Source organism: Macaca fascicularis, chromosome 10 (assembly GCF_037993035.2).
Source record: "Macaca fascicularis isolate 582-1 chromosome 10, T2T-MFA8v1.1".
Lineage (NCBI taxonomy): Eukaryota > Metazoa > Chordata > Mammalia > Primates > Cercopithecidae > Macaca > Macaca fascicularis.
In genome coordinates this window covers 66,336,524-66,362,879 of record NC_088384.1, presented here as the reverse complement: position 1 = coordinate 66,362,879, position 26,356 = coordinate 66,336,524, and positions in this window count along the sequence as shown.

Below are 26,356 nucleotides of genomic sequence, written 5' to 3'. Positions count from 1 at the left end.
CTATTGCACTCCAGCCTGGATGTCACAGCGAGACTCCGTCTCAAAAACAAAAACATAAAACAAACCATGAAACACAATCTACCTTCGTTAATGGAATAAACAAGACAACATAGGACAATGTGCTATTAGGTCTCTGGGGCACCATGTTTCCCTTATCCCGTCTAAAGCATATGACCATGGGGGAAAGTATCAGACACCTCTTGTCCCTGGAAATAGCCTTTTCCGGGCCTTCAACTTCAACGTCAACAAATATTTATTAAGCGTCCACTATGTGTGAGGCATTGTCAGACCAGAACTATCCAATAGAAGTTTCTGTGATGGGAATGTTCTGCATCGGCACTAATAGCCATGTGGTTACTGAGCAATCGAAATGTGGTTAGTGTGACGGAAGAAGTGAATTTTTAGTTTTTCTTAATGTTAATTAATTTTAAATTAAATTTAAATAGCCACATGTGACTAGTGACGACCATATCGCACAGTGCGGGACTAGACCCCGAAGATTCACTGGACAGCTAAAAATCCTTGCTTTCTTGAGGTTTATGTTCCATTAAAAGGAAGTGGGGACAGACAATAAGGTAAAAAAGTGAAATACATCGCAAGTCAGATAGTGAAAGTGCTATAGAAAAAAAGCAATAAAGCCAGAATCAAGTTAGGAAAGGTCAGAATTCTGAAAGGGGTGGCACACTGAACAATTTTCATGCCCAGTGAATGTCCTGTAAAGGTGAACCTCTCAGACTTTATTTTAGGTACTGCCGAAAGCAAGCCGGAGAGTCTAGTGAACCTAGTTTTTGAATACACCCGTAAGTCAGGTGTCTGATTTGAACAGTTGCTTTTATCCTTCTCAACTCTGTACTCAAAATGCGCCACTTCTCACTTGGTACAATAATCAGGAATAATGTGTATCTTAATGGAGCTTCTCCATTAAAAGGTTTTGGAAATAATATATAAAATTAATGGTTTACAAGAATAGTGTTAGACACTTGAAAACATAGCTAACCTAAAGACCTTCAATGCACCATGAATACATTCATTCCCCGAATAAAAATGAATCCCAAAATTGGTTTTGATTTTTATTTAAAATTCAAATGTCTGATGTCCTTAAATTGAACAAATGATATTTAAAAATATCTATATCAGCCTCCAACATCTGCAGATTGCGATTTGCATTTTGAAATTGGCTGCTTGAAATGAACGGGGATGAGCGCTGTCATTCTTCTTTTCCTCCCTCTGGTTATTTAATGAAATGCGAGAGGTCAACCCTTTGTCCTTAAATTAGTTCCCATAAAAATCTTTTTGTACTTTGCAGCTTGTTATGATGTCTTGAGGCTGAAGGAAACGTTGCCATTAATTATGTCTTTGTTGAATATGGATATCTATTCTGAGTTAGTTGAACAGTTTCAAACAAAATTAGCATCGAGCCACACTCGGGCCAGCTTTGGGTTGGTTATCAAGAATATTTCTCGCTTTTTTTCTCCCTTTCTTTTTTTCCTTTAAATTTTTTTTAAATAGCTGAGAGAATGCTCTTCGGCAAGTGTGTATTATCTAATATATTCAGCTTTCAGTTGCTACTTTTTTCCAGATGAAGATGAGCTTAATTGAGGTTGTCCTTTTAAGTTTGTAGGGCCCTTCAGCATCTCACACAAAAGCATCTAGAGGCTTTTCATTTGTCTTGAGTATGTTTCAGATGTACAAATATTATTTACTTTAAACTTCAAATCAAAAGGTGCACTGTAACTGTTTTAAATAAAACGTTAGTCAAGACTGAAATATATATAAATTCAAAGCTATACTTTTTTTTTCATTTATGTGAAGGGAGTTCAGTTAACAAATTTTAGGATACATGTCGGAGGAACTGTTTAGCAACACACTTCAAGCAAGCAAGCACTTAATAAAGGAATTCATTCCCAGTCCTCCAAAGATAAATATTACAAACCCACTCTACAACTAAGCTGTGAAGTTAGTTTTCTGTTGCAGATTCTCTTAAACGTTTGCATGAATAAGATGGGGGTAAAATTGATTTTGAAGAAGTGAAGCTCATCAGTGAAATGTACCCAGGGTGCGCATCTGGGGGGGCATTCTGAAAAAATGAAGAAAAACATTCAGCTACAGGCTCAGCTCTATATAAACCTGTTTGTAGTATGAGGGTCATGAAGGCTGATGAATGGGACTTCAGCCCTGGGAGAAAATCCTTTTCTGTGAGCATTTAAATCAATGTGTTGGAAATTATAGTACATCCCAGAGAACATGGCAGAAACTGAAAAACAGAATAAGATTCTCTTTTTGCTTTTAATAATAATAATAATAAGCCCCAAGGACCATACTAACAAAGTAGATTGACTCATTTAGGAATAAAATTCTCAAACAACCCTGTGAAAGATAAGTATTCCCTATTGTAGCAAAAACAATGGGTATGAACTTTTTTTTTCCCCCAATGAAGATCCTGTTTAATGTCTTAAAAATATTTTGTAATGATTTTTATTTTCATTCCTTCTTCCTCCAGCTCCTTTCCTGAATATGGAACCAGAGTGTCCCTTGTTGTGAAACATTCCTGGGAAAGAGGAGCTAACCTTGTATCGCTTTTAGTGTAATATACATTTTTCATTTTAAATGGGAGCTCATAATGACATTGTGTGGAAAGGATTCCAGGCCTCTGTGATTATCACCATGTCTCCTTGAGCTGCGCCTCTGGAAAAAAATGTGAAGGAGGTAGCCCTCTGGAATGAATAAATCCTGCCGCCTGCCTGTAATTATTTATTAAAATAGATTAAAGAAATAGGCTAAAAAGGAACCCGCCACCCATATTAGAGATAGCATAATAAGAGTACATAGAAAGGGAAAATTAACACCAGGGAGGAAAGAATGTTAGATATGTGCTTTCAAGAATACGGCCATGTCTGCATTGTTGGCTTACACGCAGACACACGCCGGGTTTTTCATTTGGCAGGGTGGGCTGTGCTGATGAAAATGTGGGTTACTAATACTGATGTGTATGTCTCTAATTAACATTAGAATTGAGTGGTAAACAGAACCAGGAGAGAATTCAAGAGAGAAATGGGCTAAAAGAGAAGCCGATGTGTAGAGAGGAGGGGGAAGAGACGATTGGAGAGAAGAAATCGGTTAGCCCTTGTTCAGATGGGTTTAATTTTGTCACTTGAGTCAAAACTGGAAACCTGCTTTCTAGTACAATTGCTTCTGTGTTTAGTGGGTGCTGTCCTTGCAGGCTCCTTTCATTGCAGGAGAATTTTATAAACAGTACACCATCATCAAACCATCTTGGGGGTCAACTTTCCACTTGTGCCTTTAGCTCTTATGCGAGTACTTTTATAGTGTCTTCTAATATACAGGATTTATCTTCGGTTCTGAGAAGAGCTTTTAAACTTAATCCCTCGCTGGAGTACTAATTTGTTTCTTCATCCTTAAACCAGTACTTTCGGTTAACTTTCATCAGAAGCGGTAGATTTCTTTAGTATGGCCACTCAAGAAACGTACGTTTGCGTTAATGTTTTGTTTTGTTTTGTGGCTGTTTTTGTTTGTGACTGCTGGGAGAACAACAGGGTGGGAAAGATTTTGATGATGGTTGCTGATATTATTCATGTATTTTTGTTTCTTAAAGTCCAAAGTACATAACTGGAAATATTTGTGGATGGTTGCCTTAAAACTATTTCTAATCATATTCCCTAAAGAAAATAAAAACTACTACCTATTTTTTAAAAAAGGAATGCGAGAACTTATTTTTACTTTTTTATTCTGTCTTTTCCCATGATATTAGAGTGGAATAATATGCTATGATGTTTATGTATGAAAAACAGAATACACTTGCATACGTTATGAGGAAGAAAACTGCTTCTAGGAAAACGAACTTATTTTTTCTTTTTTTATATTTTAGGAAATGATTTATCAAAGTAACAAAATGACTCATTGGGGAAGCCGTGTTATCTATAAAAACAATCAGCATTTGACTTCCTTTCATTTTTATAAGGCTAATGTAACAAGGATGTTGCAGAGGCAAAAATGCACTCGAATCCTTTTAACCATATGAACACTTATGAATTTTATTGCAGCTCCTGTGTAACTACTTTATTTAACCAACTAAATAAAGCATGTACTTTTTAGAAATATTTAATGCTCAGCAACAAAAACTGTATCCAAAGAAAATGTGTATTTCCTACGTAATATCCGCCTTGCCTCGTAAATTCGTTAGAAAAAAATATACAAACATATCCAGAGAAATGCTTTGGGTTTTTTCTAAAGTCATACATGTTTGTGTAGAGAGGAATGGAACCATCTTCACACACGAATAGAAAGCGGAGATCTTCAGTGTTGGAGTTCAGAAAATGAAGAGAACTTATAAAAATGTACAGCTGGGAACGCCATTCCAGTGGATCTTCCCCACCACGAAGTTATTACTGTGTGAACAACGTTCATTAGCTTTACCAATATTGTACTTCTGTTTATCTGCCATTACCATCTTAACAAAGTAAATCATTCCTGTTCTTCCCAGGTCGCGTCTCCTCCCCCACCCTCTGAAAAACCAACATTTGTTACCCATAAACAGGGGGGACGCTCAGTGGTAAGTATAATAGCTTAAATTGAATTTTCCTTCGAATGATTTAGTGAATACTAGAACACATTTTTACTTTGTTGTTTAGACTCAAGAAGGCATAAAATCTCCGCAATCTATTTATCATGTAGTTATTTTAATGTAAACATGTGTCCGTTTAGATGAAGTGCTTTCATTATTAAGCTAATTCCAACGTGTCTCAGATAGACCATGAGAAGGGAGCCCAGCCCTGGCTGATGGGGAACCGAAACCTGCCTCCGCTCAGCCTGCTGTCAGATACGTCTTCATTAGTTTTTTGTCATTCACCGGTGGCAAATGCTGTATAAATGGAATGACGATCAGGCCCGCCTTGATAGCTTGTCTTATCTCATTAGTTTTCACATCAAAGTTAATCAGCAATGTGAATTGTAATTGCTAGAGGAGACAATGCGTACATCGCTGGTTGCTTTCTCCCCCTCCCCTGTATGGCATCTTGAAACATCAGCAGGCTGGCTGGAGCAGATAGGCTCGGAAGGAAAATGATGTGGAAGGCATAATAAGCGAGCTGCTCAGAATTAATGAGCTAACCCAATAAGAAAAGAATGGCCAATCAATGTGAGTTGGGCAAATATAATTTAGAAATAATTGCTTGATTGGTTGCCTATAGTAGACTGATTTGACCACACACAAGGATTAAGAATTAAGATGTCAAGGCAAAAAATAATTTGGCAACTGAGGGCATGTAATTTTTTGTGTCCTTCCCTTTATGATTGAAAGAGATGGGTGTTTGATATGCGATTCGCCAGAATGAAAACATTAGACACCCTCTCGTTCTCTTTCTGTTCCTCTTACAATGCAGGCCCATTCAGAATACAATTGTGATACTCCTGGACAGGACATGAAAAAGGTATGGATTGAGAGAGAGAGAGAGAGAGCGTGTATGTGTATGTGTGTGCGTTCCCATTTATCGCAGTTATGCCCAAAGGATGAATGGGTTGGTACACAAGGTGTTCGCATCTGCCCTGAGCTGCAACATCATTGGGAGGCATGGCAAAGTGAGAGATGTGGATATTTGCAAAATATGTCAATTGTATGTCCTCGGCCAAAGAGTTCTGCTCACATTCTACATGTTCCTAATGCAATTTTCCCCACAGCTATTCACCAATTAGTAGAGGGCCCTTGCTGTATTCTTCTGTCTAAACTATTGGGAAGGTTCAGCCAGAAGGTAAATTTGCTTTGATCTACATTACACCTAATTGAGTCACCAGCAATGTCTATCCCAACATCAAGAAATGTGAAAATGTTAGATTATTTCACTGGGGATTAAACCTAATTTTCGCGTGTTCTGCATTAACCTATTAGGCTGGCTAATCTGCATTGCTAATGTGGCTGAGGCAGCTGTCACAGCTAAAGAAAAACATGATCATGCAATCCTTGAATGAATGATTCCCGGCCTGATTAGTCTTAGTGAAGTTAGCTGAGCCCTGGTGATAAGGAAGGAAAATTCCCAGGTTGCCAATAGCTTTGAAAATTATCAGACTGTAGGCAAAAATATACCTCATGATTCACAGGCTTCGGTCCAAATACCGTGTTGAGTGACATTATTTAAGACTGACTAAGACTAACTCGAATTGTCACTCGCATAAATGTTTGTGTTTATTTTAAGGGACTAATGTAATGGATGCAGATTTAAATGTTAATAGACGCCAGCCAGACACATAAAACCACAGGCCTTGTTACCCTGTTGGTCTTTTATTAACATAGATTAAATTGTAATATTTTCTAGATAAATTGGCAAAATCAGAAAGATGCGTTGCACCCCAGAATGCTGATGAGGATGACTTTTGCAGGACTTCTGGTTTTTCGGGAGATGTGTGGATCACAGTAGCGGAAGTTTACGCTTTCACTACTCTCCTTCCTTATCAGTTTAGAAAAAAAGAAGAAGAAGAAAAATAGGGGAAAAATGTGTTTCTAAGGAGGAAAATAGATTTCTGCAGCCCATTGACCGGAACCACTTTCTCTGTCTGTCCACTTAATTGAGAGGACTCGGCATGCATTTCTCCTCATCCCTGTACTTTGTTCACTCGGAGAAGGCTTTGCTGCAGTTTCAAGGCTTTGCGTGCTCCTCTCCTCTTGCTGTTGATTTCAACAGCAAGAGCGCCACCATGATGGGTACCCTTCAGATGTGGAAAGTGTTCAAGGGAGTTTGGTGGCTGCAAATAGAGCTGGAAGTCCATTTAATCCGATTAGCAGTTCCACAAAATGGGCCTGCTCAACCCATTGTGGACAGAAGCCTTTACTTTATTTGTTTCTATTAGCCAAGAATCAGTTATCAGAAAAGTGGAATTTTGCCCCATCAGATTGCCCAGACAATCAACAGAAAATAAATGAGGAAATAGTCTAATGTGTCAATATTTGTCTTTTGGCCCTAATTGTCCACAGAGGGAACTTGCTGAGTGTGCGAAGTTGGCAGCCTGGGTTTATCTGTGTACTCTTGATGGTTTTTCCCACTGTGTAGGCACCAGAGCAGCTACGTGTGCAGTAATGACATCTCAAAGGCCAACAGCACTGGCTGGAGAATAAAGGCGTTTTAAAGGTCTAAGAACACTGGATTGGAGAGCCAAGGAGAACCCTTGATGGATGAGGAGGAAGGCAGAGCCCAGCAAGTAGCAAGTCATTTGTGACCAGGTTTCCAATGCCGGAGTGAGGCAGAACAAAAGCACTGAAGGGACAGGAGCTTCCGTTCCTGCCCCAGTGCCAGCCTGTCTTTCCCGTTTCCCAGGAAGCTCAGCTGACTACAAGCCTATGGGGGTACAGCCCTCCTCTTATTTCTGTTGCCTCTTGTTAGTTGAGAAAAGTTAGGGTTTCAAATTGTTTTAGTCCCTCAAATTGCCTTTAAGGATAATGGTAATAAAATGATGCAAGCTACAATATTTGAGTATTCACTATGTACCAGATACTATTCTAGGCACCGAATATTTTCCCCCCAAGTCCCATGAGATGCTGCTATCATTAGGCCCATTTTACAGATGAGTCACTGAGACCCTGAGAATAGTTTGCCTAAATTCACTCAGTCAGTGGCCATAGAGCCACGCCTTGAACCTAGGCAGTCTCACAGGCTCTTCATTACCACTGGACCCCAAAGTCCAGGGTCAGGCCTAGAGAGCCAGTGTCTCCTTAAATTTTACACCTTAAGTACCCACCAGAGTCCCCTTCCTGGACACCTTCCTTCCTTTCTACTGACCTCTCCTTTGCCCCCTTGAAAAGCTCAAGACAGACACGGCCGGGTGTGGTGGCTCACGCCTGTAATCCCTGCACTTTGGGAGGCCCGGGCAGGTAGATTGCCTGAGGTCAGGAGATGGAGACCAGCTTGGCCAACATGGTGAAACCCCGACTCTACTAAAAATAAAATTAGCCGGGCATGGTGGCAGGCGCCTGTAATCCCCGCTAGTAGGGAGGCTGAGACAGGAGAATTGCTTGAACCTGGGAGGCGGAGGTTGCAGTGAGCTGAGACTGCACCATTGCACTCCAGCCTGGGCAACAAGAGTGAAACTCCGTCTCAAAAAAAAAGAAAAAGAAAAGAACAGCTCAAGACACAACAATGGCAGAAATTGTGCACAAGCCCATATCACACAGTCCCATTGACTAAGTGTTTTCAATAACACAATCCCACTCAGTTTTCACAGAATCTTTTCACTGAAGGTGGGACAGAAATTTTGATTATCCAGGCCTCCTTTAGGCCTCTCAGACCATAGTGACACTTGAGCCCCGAGTCAGCAGAGATCGCTGCCAAAGAGTCACGCTTCAGCAACTTATCTGGACCGTGGACAATGGCGTGAACTGACCCTTTTCCCCTTGCTCAGCTGAAAGGTGCCCTCCCCTCTGGTTCGCTGAGATGAGCCGTGGCTCCTGATTCATTCCGAGAAGACAGCAATTGGATCTAATCATGGAGCACAACGCACGCTGGATGGGCCATCAGCGCAGAGCCATAATCTCTGCCTGGAGTGAGTTCTTCCATAACTCCAGCCCATTGCACAAAATTGACGGGCTCTTTTCTTTGTGGCTGGATCTGATAGCATTCCGGGAACTCTTTGTACCGCTTTATATCACAGGATCACTATACCTGTGTGGGAATGTTAACAAAACTATGGTTATGAAATACTGATATTATCTTTTAGTAAATTAAATCTGCCTTTCCTACGAATAGTGGAGTTTAAGAAAGCTGAGACAAATTCTTTTTTCAAAAAACATTTCTTTGAATTCTGTATTACTCACACGTAGGTTATTTTCTCTTTCTGGCAATTCTACTGGGCCCATTCCTCTCTAATAATGTGACATGGTGTCATCACAAGACCAAACATCTTTTTGACCTCCCATAATAGCTTCTCAGTGACACAGGTGAAGGTCATTCCCATTTGCATGGCCCTCAATACCTGCTGAACACCCAGGAAGTGCCAGCAATGTTTGACAAGCATATCAGTCTCCTATTGCTGCTGTAACCCGTTACCACGTGTTCAGTGTCTAAAAATAATTCAAATAAATTTTCTTACAGTTCTGCAGGTCAGAAGTTCAAAATGGGTCTTAAAAGTATCAGCTGGACTGGTTCATTCCAAGAGACTCCAGAAGAGTCCCTCCCTTGCCTCTTCCAGGGTTTAGAGGCTGCTAGCATTCCTTGGCACCAGGCCACATCACTCCAACCTCTGCTTCTACCTCTGCTTCTGTCCTCATGTCACCTTCTCCCGCTATGATGTCCTACCTCTCTCTCGTTAGGATCTTTTTGATTATATCGAGCCCACCCAGATAAACCAGGATCATCTCCCTATCTCAAGATCCTTAACTTGATCCCATCTGAAAAGTCCCTTTGACCATAGAAGGTAACATGCATAGTTCCAGGAATTAGAACATGGGCACTGGGGGAGGAGGGGGCAAGTTATTCAGCCTACAACATGCAATCGATCTTGGGAAGAGAGACAAAGTGTTCATTATTCATTTATTCATTCATGCATTCGTCCAGCTGCAAATATGAGTTTGTGGGCGTCATGTTCAGCCCCAGGACTGCAGCAGAGAGCAGGGCAGTCTTCCCGTTGTGAAGCATGAGATCCAGAGAGTGAGTGGCAGAGATCAGATGACAGGGAGCCCATCCAGTCTGGGATGGGCACTTGTGTCCAGAAAGTCAGCCCTGAGAAAGTGACGTTTATGCCAGGACCTGAGGGAAGGGTAGGACTTTGCCAGGGGAAGAGGTTAGGGTAAGGTGAAAAAGCCACAAAGGCAAAATGACCATCCAAGCTTCAAGTAATTGTCAGTCTAGAGGGGAAGCATTTAACTGCAGTGACAATGATTTTCACTGTCTGCTATGGTCGAAGCTGAGAGCCCTCTTCTAAGTGAGCATTAATGTTTCTGTTGTTTTCTTGAAAGGGCGAAGGATCCCAGTGGGTAAGAGGAAGGTAGGGCAAGTCAGCAGAAGCTTCCTCAATCTTCGACTTCTTTTAGCTTGTTTGTTTGTTTAGACACAGGGTCTCACTCTGTCATCCAGGCAGGATTGCAATGGTGCAATCATGGCTCACTGTAACCTTGCACTCCTGGGCTTAAGCAATCCTCTCACCTCAGTCTCTTGAGTAGCTCGGATTGCAGGCATGCACCACCATGTCTGACTTACTTTTTAAATTCTTTGTAGAGAGAGGTGTCTCACTATATTGCCCAGGCTGGTCTTGAACTCCCGACCTCAAGCGATTCTCTTGCCTCCCAAAGCATTGGAATTACAGGCATGAGCCACCACACCTGGCCTTCCCTCACTTCTGATTGGACTCATGGTCTGCATAGCTTCCATGACCAAAAGGTCCTATACTAACGATATTTACACAGCCTCTGGAAAGCTGCTGCAAGATACTTATTAATTACAAATGGAAAAATAGTCAATTCAAGTAAAGAAGCATGGTGGGCCAGTGATCAGAGCTAACATCACCAGTCATGGGACAACTTGACATCATGCACCTCTTAATAGGATGCATTGAGAGGGGTTCCACAGCAGTCTTCCCGGGGTCTTCCTGCCCGACGTGTATCTCCTCAACACAGTCAGGTGGAAACATCAGACAAACCCAAACTGAGGGATGTTCTGTAAAATAGATGACCCATACTTTTCAAAACTGTCAATATCACAAACGACAAACCAACTTTTGTCTCTATAGATTTGCCACTTCTGGATACTGAATGCAAATGGAATCATGCAATATGTAGTCATTTGTGACGGGCTTCTTTCACTTAGTGTAATGTTTTCAAGGTTTGTAGCTACATCAGCACTTCACTTATTGTTATTGTTGAATAATATTTCATTGTATGGGTATATTGTATTTTGTTTAGCCCTTCATCAATTTCCACTTTGGGGCTATTGTGAATAATACTGCTATGAACATCCACACACAAATGTTTTTGTAGACATACATTTTCATTTCTCCTGGGCGTATACCTAGGAGTGAGATTGCTGGTCATATGGTAACTCTATCTTTGACCTTCTGAGGAAGTGGAAATTGTTTCCAAAGTGGCTGCCCCAGTGTACATTCCCATCAGTAGTGTGTGAGGGTCTCAGTTTCTCCACATTCTTATCAACACCTATTTTCTGTCTTTTTTATTCTAGTCATCCTAGGGGGTGTACATTTGTATCTTATTGTGGTTTTGATTCCTTGTGCTATTCTTACTTTTCTGTAAATCTGAAATTGTGTCAAAATAGAAAATGAAAAGAAAGCTATTCTGTGTCATTATTATTCTATGATCAAAGGATGTTGGGGAGAAATCTTATTTCTCTCTGAAACTGAGCTGATGAATCAACATACAGATCCTGAGGATAAGGGCAGAGCTAATGACCTGAGTTCTAGAAATTCAAATGCTTTCTGGGCCCACTGTTTCCATTCATTCACTCAAAAAACATTTATCAAGCTCCAATTATAAATTTATAAAAAGATGAGTATTAGTCCCAGAGAGATAGTCTCCGTCTCATGGGAGGAAATATATTTAAACTAATGCTATTGTATTGCCTTTCTATTATTTATTACTATCCAATTTGCCACAGACCCCACCACTCTCTATTGTCTGAGTACCTGCTATGCTCATTTACCACTCCTTGCTTGGCCTTATAAGTACTCAAGCTTGCAAGTATGACAGAGAGAGCACCTGACCTTTTGATAATGTCAGAGAAAGCCTCTCAGTGGCAAGTGCCTGTCTAACATTAGGGTAAATCCAGGTTGTACTCTATGTACAGAATCCCCCTGACCTAACCTATTAAATCCTACAAAAGAGAAAAGAATGTTTGTCAACATGTTTGCACATCTCAATAGACTGTTAATAACTATAGTTTCTCTCTTAATTCTCATAAATCATCTGCTTAATAATTGACTTATTTGTCAGAAATTGAGACGTTACTACTCATTGTCTTCAGTTGGTTACTAATAAAGTGAACCCACTCAAACTGGATTAAGAGAAAGAGACCCACGTTAACAGATGTGGCTTTGAACTTGGATGGACCCAGGGTCGTTCTACAGCTCAGCTCTGGTGGCTTCTGTTTTGGTTTCATTCTAGGAACCTCCTCCATGGATTGGGCTCAGAAGTCCCCAGGCCTACACTTTTCTCACAGTTAGCAATCACAACACTTCCAACAGATTTTAGAATCAGTATCTTTAGCTTACCATCTCGACGCCTCTCTGATTTATCACATCCTGCACTGTCAGCAAATCATGTCAGCTTTCCTCGAATTAGATCCTGAATCTAGTAAATTATCACCGCCTCCACCACTCAGCCTCTGCTACCTAAGTCATCCTTACTTCTCATCTGCAGCCCGGCCATAGCCTCCTAATTGGTCTTCTTGATTGTTATCCTTGACCTCTACGGTCTACTGTTTTTTGTTTTTTGTTTTTTTTTGAGATGGAGTCTCACTCTGTCACCTAGGCTGGTGTGCAGTGGCACGATCTCGGCTCACTGCAACGTCTGCCTCCTGGGTTCAAGCGATTCTCCTGCTTCAGCCTCCTGAGTAGCTGAGATTACAGGCATGTGCCACCACGCCTGGCTAATTTTTGTATTTTTAATAGAGACAGGGTTTCACCGTGTTGGTCAGACCGTTCTCGAACTCCTGACCTCGTGATCCACCCACCTTGGCCTCCCAAAGTGCTGGGATTACAGGCATGAGCCACCATGCCCAGCCTATGGTCTACTATTTATACAACCCCGGGAGTGACCCTTTCAAACCTTGTCAGATCACATCACTCCTCTGTTCAAAAATTTCCAATGGCTTCCATCTAGGACACAATAAAACCTAAGTCCTCCCCAAAGCCTTGCCTGATCTGACCAGCAGCTTCCCATGACCTCAGGGCCTGGCTTTGCCTGCCTGTCTCAACCCACTCTTACTGTTGGCCTCCTTCCTAGTCCTCCAGGATATGAAGCGTGCTCCCAATTCCAGATCTTTGCTCTTATCATTCCTTCTGCCTGAGGTAATTTACCAGATCTACTTCTCTTACTCACTCACTTGTTTCAGGTCTATGCTCAGATGTCTATTTTTTTTTTTTTTTTTTTTTTTTTTTTTTTTTTTTTTGAGATGGAGCCTCGCTGTGTTACCCAGGCTGGAGTGCAATGGCATGATTTCGGCTCACTGCAACCTCCGCCTCCTGAGTTCAAGTGATTCCCCTGCCTCAGCCTCTTGGGTAGCTATAATTACAAGTGCCCACCACCATGCCCAGCTAATTTTTTGTATTTTTAGTAGAGACAGGGTTTCACCAGGTTGGCCAGGCTGGTCTCAAACTCCTGATCTCGGGTGATCCACCCACCTCGGCCTCCCAAAGTGCTGGGATTACAGACGTGAGCTGCTGCACCTGGCCAGATGTCTATTTATCAAAGGTCTCCAGACCTTCCCTGACAATTTTATCCAAAATAGCTATGCCTGTCAAGCCCTATCCCAGTCTGTCTTTATTTTTCTTCATTGTATTCATCAGCACCTCATACATGATGGGCTTATTATTTTTCTTAATTTGTCTGCTGCCCCCACCACTAGAATATAAGAGAAAGAATTTGTTTTTATTTTGTTCACTGCTGAATTCCTAGAGCCTATCACAGTGCTCTGGCATAGATATTTACCCCGTGAATGAAGAAATGTCTAGATTATTCCTTCAAACAATTACTGTGGCAATGGGAAGGCAATGCATGGTTTGTGTATCCTAAGTCTGGTGGGGGAGAGGGATCAGCTCTATCCAGACCTGATAGAGTAAGAAAAAGAGAGAGGAGTGGTTTTCTGTCTTGACCTGGCTTCCCCTAGAAAGCAGAACCTGAGACAAGGGCTTGGTGCAGATAGTTCATTTTGGGAAGTGCTCCCAGGGAATAGAGCAGGGGCTGGGAACAGTGAAACAAGGAAAGCCAGTACAGCTATGCATTAAACAAAGGCAGTGGGGCTCTACTCAACCTCAATAATTAGGCCCCCAAGGGACAGCAGAGGGAAGCATTTATTCACAGGCTTTCATCCCCCACAGGTCAAGGGCGTCCAGAACTCAGCATTTCCAGGTTTTCCCAGGTTTGCTAAGAGGGCTCCCACAGATCTTCTGTGCCCCAAGCAAAAAGTGAGGTAGAAGTGGGGCAGTGCTGCAACTAAGGCACGGTCCTTTTACGTTACTGCTGCGTGAAGGCGACTGCCACATCACTGGTTAGAATAAAAGATGGCCAGAGAAAATGTAAGCAGAGAAAAAATATGACCAATACAGTCCATCCCTCAGTCCGCTAGGATCTACGAATGCAGATTTTCTTAACCCTCAGTTGGTACGTTGGAAAGTCTAGGTGGCTTGCTTGTGACCCAGACATTCATCACTGAAGGAAGTCTATGGTGGCTTCACCCTTAATGAGCCGCTACAATGACAGCTACCTCTGGGCATAAAAACACCAAGAGATACCCCAGTGTAACAAAGATCTTCAGAGGCATTAGGCCTGATTACCACCACCAGAATAGTAACTCCTGTGTTTGTCCACCAGCATGAAGAGTCCAAAATAACCAGATTCCTAGTTTCCGGTTCAGTGGATCCCTTTCTTTGTCCTACTGTGTGAGCATTCTCCTTCCTGAAGCCAAGACTTCTAATTCAGAGAAAACAGTTGGGAGATGGGAAGTACAACATCTGAAAGTGGATTACTGGGACTGATACAAAGAAGGACCAATCATACTAATGATTTTTAGTTTCCTGACCAATGAATTCTAATTACAGGGTCACAGCACCCTATATTGGTCACTGGCTTACTGTGTATAATGGTTCCCGGACAATAGTATCTCAATTCCACGGGATACATCCCTGAGCTAGTGACTTAGCTAAGCCTTTAGCAGGCCATTCTGTCATTCTGTAAGGCTGGCCGTTTCTGGTTGGACCAGTGGATCCCATAGTCACTTGTCTATTATCACATCTCCTCCACTGAATGGTCCCTTATCTGAAACAACAATGTGCAGAGCCCCATGTCAGTAAATCAGGTATCCTGTAAACCCTGAGAGAGTGGTGTTGACAAAGGCATTGAGTTCAAACAGGGCAAACATAGATCCAGAGTAGTGTCAATTCAAGTAAGAACGAATTGTTTCCCAGTTCAGGATGAAAGATGTTTGATGTAATCAACCTGGTATCTAACGGCTGGCTGATATCCTTGAGGGATGGTACTATGCTTAGAGTGCAACTTCTGTCTTTTCTGCTGGTTGGGCATTGGGCAGTGGCAGGAGCTAGCACCATCTTGGCGAGAAGGCACACACACGGCCTCCATCCCCGCCACCGTGGTCATCTACTCAGGAACTCATTGCAGAAATACTGGAGTAGCCTAGGAAAGAAGTTAGGGGATATTCACAGAATGAGTCATCCATTAGGAAGAGCCCACCTCTCAGAGCAGTAGAATAAGACACAGCATCCCCCACCCACTGCCATAGGTCAGTTCACTTACTCATACCCAAATACCTTTGTCTTCCTTTTTCCAATCTTATTCTCTCCAGATCCCTAATTAACCAACTAAACCATTCACTACAGTCAAGGACTGAGGGCTTTCAGTGTATCCATTGCTAGAAACACACACATTGCACCCATTAGTTTGTCATCTTCTGTCCCTCTCCCACTCTCACCCTTTTGAGTCTCCATCATCTATCATTCCACACTGTATGTCCATGTGTACATTTGATGATTATTTACAAGACATTTGGAAAAAAAATAACTGGTGAATTAAAAAATCACTTTTTTCAGTTAAACAAAGAATGAAAGAGTGGGGGGGCGGTCCTCATCATTTCCTCATCCAGTTGACATATATGTGTGTATTAGTCTGTTCTCACACTGCTATAAAGACATACCTAAGGCTGGGTGATTCACAAAGAAAAGATTAATTGACTCACAGTTCTGCATGGCTGGGGAGGCCTCAGGAAACTTACAATCATGGCAGAAGGTGAAGGGGAAGCAAGGCCATTTATCTATTTTTGTTTTTACTGCATTTGCTTTTAGAGTCTTCATCATTAATTCTTTGCCTAAGCCAATGTCCAGAAGTGATTTTCCTATGTTTTCTTCCAGGAATTTTATTGTTTTAGGTCTTACACTTAAGTCTTTAATCCATCTTGAGTTAATTTTTGTATATGGTGGGAGATGGGGGTCCAGTTTCATTCTTCTGCATATGGCTAACCAGTTTTTCCAGTACCACTTATTGAATATGGTATCCTTTATGCACTGTTTATTTTTGTCAACTTTGAAGAAGATCAGTTGGTTGTGGGTATGTGGCTTTATATTCAGGTTCTCTATTCTGTTCCATTGATCTATGTGTCTATTTTTGTACCAGGACCATGCTGTTGTAGTTTTATATGCCGTTTTAATAGTATAATGCCTTGAAATCAGGCAATGTGATGCCTCCAAATTTGTTCTTTTTGCTTAGGAATGCTTTGGCTATTCGGGGTCCTTTTTTGGTTCCATATAAACTTTAGGATAGTTTTTTTTCTAATTCTGTGAAAATGACGTTGGTCATTTGATAGGAATTGTTTTGACTTTGTAGATTGCTTTGGGCAGTGTGGTCATTTTAATGATATTGATTCTTTCTATCTCTGAGCCTGGAATGTTTTCCCATTTGTGTCATCTATGATTTCTTTCATCAGTGGTTTGTAGTTCTCCTTTAGGAGGTCTTTTACCTCCTTGGTAAAATGTGTTCCTGGGTATTTGTGTGTGTGTGTGTGTGTGTGTGTGTGTGTGTGTGTGTGTGTTATAAATCAGATGGCATCCTGATTTGGTTCTCAGCTTGGATGTTACTGGTATACTGATTTTTGTACATTGGTTTTTGTATCTTGCAACTACTCAACTTATTGATCAAGTCTAGAAATCTTTTGGAAGGTCTTTAGGGTTTTCCAGGCATACAATCATGTCATCAACAAACAGAGATCATTTGACTTCCTCTTGTCCAATTTGGATGCCTTTTATTTCTTTCTCTTGCCTTATTGCTCTGGCTAGTACTTCCAGTACTATGTTGAATAGGAGCAGTAAGAGTGGCCATTCTTGTCTTGTTCCAATTTTTAGAGGGAATGCTTTCAACATTTCATTCTTAAAGTCTTTGAGAGTGGCACAATACCTCCTGAGATATGTTTTTCTGATTTACTACTTTGGCCAGGACAGGGAAGGAGCAGCTTAAGGGGATTCTACTCAGCCCCTCCTTCCATAATACCTCTTAATCCACGTGACAGGGAATCAATGTGAGGATTCTTTCAGCTGCTAATGATTGCCATCCTAATTATGCATCTGAGTGTGAGGCCTCATTGGACACACTGTGAGATCGACTTGTTCAGAATTCCACTTGTCATCTGACCTCCATAAAATCCACTCTAATAGGAGCCCATAATGTTGTTTTGGGTCCCCTAGTATCCATGTCAGCTCAGTTCTATATCAAATAGCTCTGTAAAGGTCTGTGTATTTCCTTTCTCCTAGTGCACAGTTGCCATAGTGAATGGTCATGATAGTCTAATTGACTGAAAAACAGATGAAAGGTAAAGTTCGTAGAAGAAAGTGAGAGAAACTCAAAAAGTCTACATCCATAGAAAGAACATAGACTTTGGATCCATATATATCTGTTCTGGATTTCCACTCTCCCACCCATTGGCTAGGTAATCTTCAACATCACCTGAAAAGCGGGACTGCTACCTTGCAGGGACATTCCAAAAAAGTATATACAGTAAAGGGCCAACACGCAACAGCTCTCATTAAATAAGTAGCTGTTCTATTAATATTACCAAAGGAACATTCCACACTGAGATTCATGCAGCACAGTCTTGGGTAAATAATGAGAGCTTTATATGGAAGCTTTCCATATAGAACAGTTTCACCTGGTGATGTTGAGGTAAAAGAACAATAAGCATCTGCATATAACAAAGGAAGTGTGTCTTTGGGGCAACTGGATCTTACCAAGGAGCAGGAAGTTAGTCCTAAATGATATGGTCATGAAAACAAGGGCTAGATTTATATACCATCTTAGTGTGAACCCCACTAAAGCGCAGTCTTACTTAGGGACTTGGGTGCTGATGGTTAATTTGGGAGGTGATTCCAGGGAAGGCAGGTGGGAAGTGTTATAGAAGAGGAAAATCTAGTTAAATATATGTTATTAAGCTTGTTACTGCTGTGGGCAACTGAGGCTCAATGCTGCTGGTAAATCCTATAGAATGCACTTCGTTATCATCCCTTCAAAAGACTGGAAGTTGGAAAATCCGTAGTTTAACTGCTTTCAGCCATTGTTTTAGGATTACCCCAGGAGGTATTGCTTCCAACCTACCTGGGGCACCTGTGACTGAGCAAGCTTACACGGCTCCAGAGAACATAACAAGGCAAACAGAACTTTGTGATAGGTCATTGAAGTAAGAGAGTAACACATACTTAGGAGATATCTGCCATCGCCCAAATCAGCGGCCAGCTGAGGGCATGTCACACAGAACACAAAAAAGTCTCCTACGTACATTCTTACATTTTCAGATTTCATTATTAATTTTTGACTAAGCCACTGAGGTGTTTTGTTTTGTAATCTTCAGTTTGCCTTTCTCCAGTGGTCTCAAGAAAGACCATAATGATCTCACATTTGCTTTATGGCTTTCTGGCATTTGCTTCTGAGGATGCCTAACGTAGTAAAAGAACTTGCTTGAGAATTTTTTAAACATGGTGGCCTTCCCTAATGTGCAGTCACTATACATGGCAGGAAGCAGAGTGCATGGGGTAACAGGTCCAACACAGATATCAGCAGCAAAATGTAGTGCTTGGATTTGGAAGAGTGTCTAAAGGATTTGGGTTCTACAAACATTGCCTTTTTGGCAGCTTAGAACAGCTATAATCCTGTGTCCATAAATTTCATTTTATTTTAAGAGAAGCTGTGCCTATTTTCCTTTAGCTGATAAGAAGTCTCCTTGCATTATGAACAAAACTCCAAAGCTTATGTGCAAATTCATTTGGCTCTACCTCAGAAATTTCCCAATTTCCCATTTCAGGCCTGTGTACAATAGAAACAGCTTTCTTTTAATTGATTCTGGAGAGAATTATAATCAGTCTTTGGCCTGGGCCTCCCAGCTTCAGGAGGTGAAAGAGATGTTATGGTGATTGGCTTTCTGGTTTCTTGGTGGCCCCACAAGGGATGTACATAAGGCCAGGGGTCCACTCTGCTTCATCAGAACCTAGGCCTTTGGGGCAACAATGGAGGACTGGCAGAGCGAAAGCAGGCGGAAGCTGCCATGTCAGCCCAGTTTCTCCAAGATTACCCTTCCCCACCCATGTCCCCACCCCCGCCAAAAATTAAAGACAAAAGAAGTAGAGTTTCTCTAAATGAAATGTTTTTTGTAAAGTCTTTCCAGAGAAGCTGCTAATAATATGCACCATTGTTTGGCATATACTTTTACGATTTAGAGAATGCTCTTTTTTCTCAGGACAGAATGCACATCCAATATTATGTGTTGAAATACATCCTTCTTCCTCCGAATCATTTTCCTTTTCTTTGAAACGTGGAGACTGTTTGTTAGGACAGTTTTGACTGCAAGTGACAGAAACTCAACTGGAACTGGCTTAAATACAAAGGGGATCATATCATAATGGTCCTGGGCTGTGTCACAGAAACAATGGCAGCAACCTAGAGCTGTGAGAGGAATGTGCTCAGATTCGGGAGCAACTAGATTCTGGGGACATGCTCAGTCCCCAGGTAGGTGCTCTCTCCACCTCTTGGATGTGTCCCTCTTTGTACATCTGCATTACTCTTCTCTCTACTGTGAATTTATTTCTTGTGTCCCTCTGGCTCATAAAGTAAAATACAGCCTCCTAGATAATTTCCAAGATTTATGTCCTAAAGCCCAGCCACCAAGAGGAGATTAGATGTTTCAGCTCCAAAGTTTCCAGAGAAAGACTCTACTTGACTTGCTTTATACTGTCGACTATGGTCATGAAATAACGTGGTGGATCCCTATATAACCGTGATGGTGACAGTAGGGCGAAGTCTTCAGTAAAAAAGGAGATCATTGATAGTCAAACCATCATTCTGTCTTGATAAAAGGGTTGGGCCCTCTAATCATTAAGGCTCCTTCCAGCTTTAATAGGCCAGCTTGCTTGCATTCGCTGGTTGACTTAGGTGCTGAGTTCAAGGGAGCCAGTAATTGTGTGTTTCCCAAACATGGTGGAAATCTGCCCCAGCCAAGGGCAGAGACTGCCATAATGGAACCTGAAGCATCCCCAGTTACCAATGCTGCCAAGTCCCCTCTCTCCCAAGGCTTTTCACTAAATGAGTTGTTACACATTTAAGCTTACAAACAACTCCCTTGGGCACACTGTAATACCCAACTGAAAATCCTGCCACCTGAGGTTGCCTTTGTTCTGAGTCAGAAATTATTGCATCCAAGATGGGAACCATGGGAATCAAGAGTAATTAAAATTCCAAATCAGTGCTGTAGAATGATCCTCTTTACCTTCATGGATTAAAAAATCAATAAATCTTTAGCAATATGGGAGCCATTCGCCATTCATTCATTCATTCATTCATTCATTCATTCATTCTACAAGTCTTTTTACATCCCTACTATGAGCAAAGTACCATCTAGATTCAAGTGGTGCAAAATTAAATACTATGTTATTCCTGCATTTACAGAACTCAGTTCTCTGTTTATATCTGTTGTGGAGGCATATGTAAGCAAGGAGTTATAACCGTATACAAAAGATACAAAAATAAAATTAAATGGCACAATGAAAGAAATTACTAATTGTGCTCAAAAAAAGGGTACAGAGCTTACAGAAGAATTCATAAGAGAGATGATGTTTGAAATGGTTCTGTAGAAGTGAAAAGGAGTTTCCCAGGGCAACCTAGAAGAATAGATAATTCCAAACAGAACATATGAATGGGATTTTTCTGAAAATCAGAGGCATCACACCAAGGACATCCAACCAGTTGGCTGATGAAGAATCCTGCTACAAGGAATCATGAATTTCTCATGTCAGATTTGTGTTATTCTAGGAAGTTTCCTTGCTGTATCAGTTAGAGTAATCTAAACTGTTGTAACAGACATACAGCTGTTGTAACACATGCACCCCCAAAATGTATTGAGGCTAAAGTACATTGGAAAATTATTTCTTATTCGCATGACAGTTAGCTGACTTCTCCAATCCATGCCATAATTTAGGTTCCTTCCATCTGTGGCTCCTCCATTTCCTAAGTCCTCATCTCTGTTTTTATTCAGTTGATGTTAAGAGAAGAGCATGGTGAAAGCACTCCCTTCCTCAGCCTTGGTGCACAGTGATACACCACCCCCACACTTCCATTCACACTTTATTGATGAGAGTCGATCGTATTCCCACATTTCTCTGTAAGGAAAGCTTGAAATGTAGTCCCTTCATGGGTAGTGACTTCCAACTACAACAAACGCTATGGAAACATTGATTTTGGTCAACAGCTAGCTACCTCTGCCGTGCTTACAATATGTATAGACCATCTATAAAATATACACACCTTTCAAACTACTGACACAAAAATGAGCTACGATAAGAACTTGAAACAGAGGAGGAAAAGAAAATGAACCCCGAGCTTTTAAGTTCTTACTTTAAAATACTTTAAACAAGAGTTTTATTTACTTTCAAATATACATTTGTAATGAAATTTTAAAGTGGTAGTTGGCCATTTTTAAGTGATCCAGAATGGCATCATATTTTTACATGTTTCTATTTTCTTTCTGACTGCACTTGTGGCATAACCAAGTTCAATGTAATCTTAAAATAGAAAAAACAAAAACATCAGCATATTTCTTAAACAACAGCAAGAACATGCAATTTTATTCTAAGCATTCCAGTACCTATTAAATAAATGGTAGGTTACTATGAGAGGTATTTTAAAAGATCAAAAATAGGAAAGATCTTTTTCTTCATTGACCTATTTTATGTACATTTGAACTAATTTGTTCTAAAATAAAGGGAGGTTTTATTTTTCTAAGTTGGTCTTTTTAAAAGTTGTTCATGCATTTTGACAAAGCAATTACATACTTAGTAATTAATCCCAATGAAAACATCAAAAAAAGTGTGTGACTGCATTTTTATGGATGCTCATCCTCACCATATTGTTTGCAATAATCAACAGTCAAGTTTGCACTAAAATGTCCAACCATATAGGGTAGATTAGATAAGAGGAGCCCAGCCAGTAGGATAGCCTTGCATCTCAGTTTACTCCTGCTATCCTCATGCAATTGGAATTAGCATCCCTGTTTTACTCTCTAAAATACCTCAGTTTGAATGATAAATTATATGATCACCTTATATATAATGAAATATACTGAACCCGAAGAATTCATCATGTTTGAGATTCTATAATAATAAGATAAATGATCTATAATTCGTCAATATATGTAAAATAGTTTACTCTCTATGGATTCAAAGCAATTCCAATCAAAATCTAGCAAGTTATTTTGTGGATATTAACAAACTGATTCTAAAGTTTATATGGAAAAGCAAAAGCCCCAGAATAGCCAACATAATCGTGAAGAAGAATAGGGTTGGGGGAGTGATGCTATTAGATTTCAACACGTACCATAAGATCACAGTGATCAAGACAGTGTGGTATTGTTGAAGGGAAAGATAAATAGATCCAAGGAACGAATAAAGATCCCAGAAACAGACCTCTACAAATAGAATCAACTGATCTCTGACAAAGGAGCAAAGATAATTCAATGGAGAAAGATAATCTTTTCAACAAATAGTGCTAGAACAACTGGACAGCTATATGCCAAAAAAACAAAAACAAAAACAAAACAAAACAAAACAAAAAAAACCTAACATCGACCTTACATCTTTCACAAAATTAATGCAGAATAAATCCAGACCTCAATGTAAAAGAAAACTTCTAGAAGATAACATGGGAGAACATGTAGGTAACCTTGGATTTGGTGATGACATTTTTTTAAATGAAATAGTCTTGCTCTGTCACCCAGGCTGGGGTACAGTGGTGTGATCATAGCTCACTGCAACCTCAAACTCCTGGGCTCAAGCAATCCTCTTGCCTCAGCCTCCCTAGCTATTACTACAGGTGCATGACACCACTCCCAGCTAATTTGATGATTTTTTGTAGAGACAGAGTCTCACTATGTTGTGCAGGCTGGTTTCAAACTCCTAGCCTCAAGCCATCCTTTTGCCTCAGCATCCTAAATTGTTGGGATTTAGGAGGTGTGAGCCACCACACCTGGCCTGGTGACTTTTTAGATACCACACCAAAAGCATAATCTCTGAAAGAAAAAATTGATAAATGGGACTTCATTAAAATTAAAAACTTCTACTCCATGAAAAATACCCATAAAGAGAATAAAAAGCCATAGGCCAGAAGAAAATATTTGCAAAATGTGTATCTGAGAAGGACTTGTATCTAAAACATATAAAGGACTCTTAAAACTCAACAATAAGAAAACAAATAACCCATTTTAAAAATGGGAAGAAAATCTGAATGGACAACTCACCAAAGAAAATATACAGATGGCAAATAAGTATACGAAAATATCCTCCACATTACATGTCATTAGGGAACTGCAAATTAAAACAACAGTAACTACTACACACCTTTTAGAATGGTTAAACTACAACACACCAACAGCGCCAAAGGATGGCAAGGATGCAGAGCGAAAGCAATCTGCATTCATTGCTGGTAGGAATGGGAAGATGGTACAGCCACTTTGGAAGAAAGCCTGGCAGTTTCTGATAAAGCTAAACATGGTCTTACTGTATGATCCAGCAATCGTGCTCCTTGGTGTTTACCCAAATGAGTTGAAAACTTATGTCCACCCAGAAACCTGGACACAAATGTTTATAGCAGGTTTATTCATAAATGCCAAGACTTGGAAGCAACCAAGATGTTCTTCAATCGGTGAACAGATAAACAAACTGTCATACATTCATGCAATAGGATATTATTCAGAAAAAATTTTTAAATGAACTAACAAGCCATGAAAGGTATGGCAGAAGCTTAAATGCATATTGCCAAGTAATAATACCAACTACATAACATTCTGGAAAAGGCAGAACTATAGACAGTTTTTTAAAAAATCAGTGATTGCCAGTGGTTTGGGGGGGAAAGATGAGGGTTGAATAGGTAGACCATAGAGTTTTAGGGCAGTGAATCTACTCTGTATGATACTGTATTTGTGGGTTCATGACATTCTGCATTTGCCAGACCCATAGCACTGCACAACACAAATACTGAATCTCAATGTAATCTGTAGAATTTAGTTAACAGTGTATCGATATTAGTTATTGGTTCATCAGTTGTGACAAATGTACCATGCTGATGCCAGATGTTAATAGTAGGAGAAACTGTGGGAAAGGGCCACTTGAGAACGCTATACTTTCTGCTCAGTTTTTCTGTACAGGTAAAACTGCTCTAAAATACAAAGACTATTAATTTTTTAAAATGCACTTTACAGTGCAGCATTATTGTACAATCTCTTATTCGTTAAAATATGTATGGCAATATGGGCTCAGGAAGGAATCTAGAAAATACAAATCAAAATGTGAACAGTCCTCTTGGTATGATAGAATTGCATTGGGGTTTTTGCTTATCTGTAATTTCTAATTTTAAAATATGTATTTCTTAAGTTATTAAATATGTGTTGAAGAGGGGAGAGTTTTTGTGCCTTGAGAATCAGGTTCTTGACCGAAACCCCTAAATATTAACTGTGACCCTCATCAATGCGAGCTTACCATGTTCTGGGCATTTTGCGTGCAATAGCTGATTCAGCTCCCAAAAGTTAGACCTTTTATGCCCATTTCACAGATGCAAAAACTGAGACACGAATTACCTTGCTCAATGTCACAAACGTCTCTGTAATTTTGAGAAGGACAGGCCAAGCACACCTTTCTCCATTTTTGGTTGTAGGTAGGTATGCTTTACAGGAGTGTGTTTACCAGCCTTCTGCGTGTGCCTGGGTATGTAGATGGGCACGTTAATTGCCACACTACTGAGGTCTTCAACTCAACTGTAGAGAAGAGTCATTTTATCTCCCCTGACTCAAGATTAATGTCCTTCAGTGGGTGCAAAGGAAGGCTGAGCACGTATCACGTAATCAGAGCCAGAAATTAGATTACATTAGCATTAAGCATTTAGCTGAATGATTCCTACCTAAAAACATGAAAGTCAAGTTGTTTTTTTAGATAATACCCCAGCCATGTGTCAGCAACGGGTACTAGCCTTATATTCTGGTTTTGTATTTCTCATTCCTTTGTATCTAGAGTGGCCTTATAGATAACATCTTGTCAAAGGGGAAAATCTAATTTCTGTTCATGTTTTTCTTTGCTCCCTGTTTGATCTCAGGCAGGGGAAATAGGTTGTTTGTGATTTTTTTTATTATTCGCACACAGAGGCTGATAAATATTTTATAACTATTTGAAAGGCTGTTTTATAAGATTTTACTTTTAAAATGACACACTGGCATGATTGTGAGAAGGATGTGGGGTGTTCGAGCTCTTGAGGCCACCCTTGACCACTGCCTTATTTGGATTCTCCCAGAAGCAGATTCTGAGCAGACCTGAATTCGGGTGTGTCTCAGTCAACTCAGGCTGCTGTAACAGAACACCAAAGACTGGGTGGCTTATAAGCAACAGAAATTTATTTCTCAGTCTGAGGGCTGGGAACTCCACAGTTAAGGTGTGGGCAGACTCTGGTTCTGGTGAGGGTCACGGAAGAACGTGTTCTCACTGCGTCCTCACATGGCAGAAGGGGAGAGGGAACTCTCCAGGGTGTCTTTGATAAAGACACAATCCCACTCGTGAGGATGGAGCCCTTGTGACCTAATCACCTACGAAAGGCCCCACCTCCAAATGCCATTGCATTAGGGATTAGCTTTCAACCTATGAATTTGGGAGAGCACAAGCATTCTGTCCACAAAAAAGTGCAAGCAGCTTACTTGGTAGGAGATCCCAGGAAACATGTTGGGGAGAGGGGAAGTTAGGCAGGGAGAGGAAGGAGCCAATTCACAGTGCGGTAGGAATCAAGCCAGCTGGGGCCCTGGAGCTTCCAGTGGAGAGGCCCCTTCCCAGTGAACCAATCTGCGTTAAGAACATGCTGTACTTGGCATAGCAGCTGGTTGACCTATCCCACACCAGGGCTGAAGGTCAGCCACAGCTTCTCTCTTCCTTTTTCTGGGTTTCCTGCTTATCCCGTCATGGGACTTCCCCAGAGACAGACCCTGGGAGAAGGAGAGTGCAGGTAGTTTCTGAAGGAGGTGACAAGGAAATCCTGGTGGGGAGCGGAGAAGTGAGACAAGCCAGGGATGCCAGCCAGCAGGGGCACGTGTAGCGGGCATGCTGGGGAATTGATCCACTA